This window comes from Bison bison, unplaced genomic scaffold (genome assembly GCF_000754665.1).
Source record: "Bison bison bison isolate TAMUID 2011002044 unplaced genomic scaffold, Bison_UMD1.0 scf7180017864270, whole genome shotgun sequence".
Classification (NCBI taxonomy): Eukaryota; Metazoa; Chordata; class Mammalia; order Artiodactyla; family Bovidae; genus Bison; species Bison bison.
This window is the reverse complement of record NW_011494842.1, coordinates 4,107,477-4,111,581: the sequence shown is the minus strand read 5'-3', so window position 1 is coordinate 4,111,581 and position 4,105 is coordinate 4,107,477.

Below are 4,105 nucleotides of genomic sequence, written 5' to 3'. Positions count from 1 at the left end.
TTTAACTCTTTACTTTTAAGAGATATCAGGAAATAAAATTATATAAAACACTTGTTCATTGCCTTCTCTGTGTTTAGGGATTATGAATTTGTATATTCTACTCCCTGCTATGTACCTTTGAACAAGTCACTTAACCTCCTGGGAACTTAGTGCAGTTTTCTATAAACTGAAGAAAATAACTTATCTTTCCCTATTATATTGGGACATTATGATGAGAAGTGTCTTTCAAAGTATATGGTGTCAAAAATAATTGTAAATTACCTTTTTTGAGCAATGGATTCTCCACAAAACAAAAATCTATTTCTCAGAGAAAGAAAAGCAAGAAAGTGGATTGTTACAATAAGAAACTTTAGGCAAATAACCCATATTGTGTTTTGAAATGTAAATATTTTAATGAAGGCAAGGGAACATTGTTTATTTCAAACAGACAGAAAAAAAAAAAAGGAATTATTCTGAAATGTATTTAAATATAAGAACTGACTAGAACAAAATTACTTATCCTATGAGAAAAAAACTTCTTAACTAAAGAACTCCCCAAGTCTTAAGCTAAAAAATAAAAACTGCCAATCAACAATCTTCCATTAGTTGATTTATTATTCTGCAATAAAAAATTTCAGGATTGTAATTAATTCCAGGTAACTTCTTCTGCCTATGGATAAAATTAATCTATAAGGAATAAGAATTCCCTGGGTTAATTGAGAGCTTACATAGATCCCAACAATTAGCATTCTTGAGCACCAAGAAGAAGAAATCTGTTTTCTTTTGGTGGTTACTTCATTGATGATTCAAAAAATTTGGTTTCACTTAAAAGCAAATTGAAATAACTTTAGTTAGAATTTATTGTGAGTCAGTCTTGGGAATAAAGGGTGGATTAGGGAAAATGGAAATAAAAAGAAAATCATAAAGCATTCATTCCTCTACATTTCTTAAAATTCTTAAGATCAAAGAGAAAATTCTGTGATACAAATAAAAAATTGAAAGTTAAGTTTTAGTAATTCTAAATGTAAAACTTGGGTTGCTTAGGTCTCATAAAAAATGGAAACTCTAGTGAAAAGTAGGAAAAAGAGATAAAAGAAGAAAGTGACAGGAGATAAGGAAGAAATAAGAAAGATGTTATTGCAGGAAAGAGAGTGGGACATGAGAGGATGGTCACATCCCAAGCACAAGTTCTTGGCTTCATACAAGAAAAAATTCAACTGGAGCTGTAGTAAAGAGACAGAAAGTTCATTTGGGGGGAAACACACTTCATGGACAGACTGTGAGCCATCTGGAAAGGCAAGAGAGGCACCGTGGTATGGGGTTGCCAGTTTTTGTAGGGGTGAGTAATTTCATAGGCTAATGAGTAGAAGGAATATTCCAGATATTTGTGGGAAAGGGTGGGGATTTCCAGGAATCGGGCCACCACCCACTTTTTGAACTTTTGTGGTCATCCTTGGAACCATCACAGCACCTGGGGTGTGTCAGGTAGCATGCTGATGTGTTACACTGAGTGCACACTGAGGCTTAAGGGCAAGCAGAAGTTGAATCTGCCATCTTGGATCTAGTTGGTTCTAATCAGTTTATCTTGTGTCCTTGGCAATGTCATTCCTTTAAAGGTTGTACCCTGCCCCCTTCTATTCTCACTAAAGTGAGAAAAAATTAAGAATAAAGTAAGAAAAGTAAGGACTCAAAGTGAAGGAAAGAGAACTGAGTGAGGAAGGAAAAGATGGGGAATGTGGGAAAGTCCTACACTGATTTCTGCTCAGACAAGCCCTCCCATTGCTTATTATTTAGTTTATTCAAAAACATTTATTGAGTGACTACTCAATGCTAAGTACCAGGTAGGCAAAGACCCAGTAAAGCTTAAGAAGGGCATAAGAACAAATAACTGTACCAACTACGTGTTCAGGACATAAACAATATTATCTAGTTCACAAAGGAAAAATCATTTAGGATGTGGTGCAGATTTTCAGGTTAGATTCACCAGAGAATACCCATGTAAACTGGGGAATGAAGGAGTTTCTCAGATTGAGAAAGGGATGAACAGGGACAAGTAAAGGAAGCATGTGGCAGAGAGATAAGGTGAACAACAGTTTATTGTCTGACTCTTCTTGCCTCCAACTCCTCCTATCTCCATTCATCTCTGTCTTTGACTCACCTGACTGATTGCGTTTTGCCATCTCAAACTGTAATTCATGGAGTGACTGTAAGATTATACATTTGAAATTGAGTCTGTTTCAAACAAATATGAGCCTATGCCACAAAAGTATTCACTCTCCTTTCCCCCTAACTCCTAAGGACTTTATTTTAATATTTAAATAAATCTTTTTTAGAAAAGAAGTATGGGAAGGGAGTGGCTAGGGACTCTCAACAACCATTGGAGATTTAATTTTAGCAAATATTGATGGTCCAGGTGAAATAGATCTGGGCTGTTTTTATTAAAAAATCATTTTTTTCCTGTTGACAAAATGCGATACTGTGATACATTTCTGCATTTTATGTTATATGTATTATCAAATATGACTGTTGGTTGCTGAGATAGCCTATACCAATGCATACATGATGTAGCTTCACCTATTCCTACTTGCCGTCTCTTATTTGTCCCCATGGAAGCATGAACACTTAATAGGAAAGCATGTAAAGGGATGTGTAAACTCTCTGTCTCATCTTATTTCTCTTCTGTCCATGCGCCGAGATGGAAGACCCATTTCTTCCCTTTTTTAGCCATTGAGCAGGTTTCTTTCCACATCCTTTATGGTTTATCCCTCAAATCCTGCTTTGATCTCTCTACTTTTGAATCTTTCCTCTTTCATCAAATGCTCATTGGATGTTGAGAATTTTTAAATAGATGATCATCAAAGATATTGGTCTGTTGTTTTCTTGTCTTGTTTTGTCTGGCTTTAGTATCAGGCTGATACTGGCCTCATAAGAAGTAGGGACATCTATTGGGCCAGAAAAGAATCAAAAGGTATGTTGTTCCTACAAGGAAAAGAAAAACAGGATAAAACTCTCTTGTAGAAAAGCAGTTAACAGGGAGCACTTGGCCATTTACACAGTCTTCATCTACCTTCCAAATACAGCTTATTTCTATGCTTTAGTTTTGACACAGAGATTTCCTGGGGACTGGACACAGTTAAGACTGTATTTGTTTAGAAATACAAGCTTTTTATGCCTCCTAGTAGGAAAAGAATTATATGCATTGGAAATTATAAATTTCTTCTTTTTCTGTGTTTAAAAAATGCTTTACTAGCTTTGTGAAATCAGAAATAGTTTAATAAATGCTATTAACATTCATAAAAAATATTCTCCATTTTATGTCATGGGGCAGACACCATGCATTAGAGAACACAACTAAATGGACATTGATTACCCATAAATGAGAGGAGACAGAACAGCATGGGATCCTGTTTGCCCTTTGATGACGTTTTCCTCGTGACTCAAGATTTATATGGAGCTAAAAGGGTCCACACAGTTGTTGACAAGACCTTTGCACCAAAGGACAAAGTGGAAGCAGTTAGCACCCTGGAGCCCAGAGAAGCCTCAGTCGGGTCCACAGATGCTGTTCACCATGGCCTCGCCAGTCATAAACACTGGGGAGAAAAGACGGCTGCTTCCCGGTGGGATTTATGCAGCAGTTTTGAAAGCCAGTGATGTTTGGAGCAGCCTGTTATGAAAGCACATGGCCTTGGATACAGAATGAAGCAGGGCAAAGGCTAATAGAGTTCTGCCAAGAGAATGCACTGGTCATAGCAAACACCCTCTTCCAACAACACAAGAGAAGACTCTACACATGGACATCACCAGATGGCCAACACTGAAATCAGATTGATTATATTCTTTGCAGCCAAAGATGGAGAAGCTCTATAGAGTCAGCAAAAACAAGACCAGGAGCTGACTGTGGCTCAGATCATGAACTCCTGATTGCCAAATTCAGACTTAAATTGAAGAAAGTAAGGAAAACCACTAGACCATTCAGGTAGGACCTAAATCAAATCCCTTATGATTATACAGTGGAAGTGAGAAATAGATTTAAGGGACTAGATCTGATAGACAGTGTGCCTGATGAACTATGGACAGAGGTTCATGGCATTGTACAGGAGACAGGGATCAAGACCATCCCCAAGAA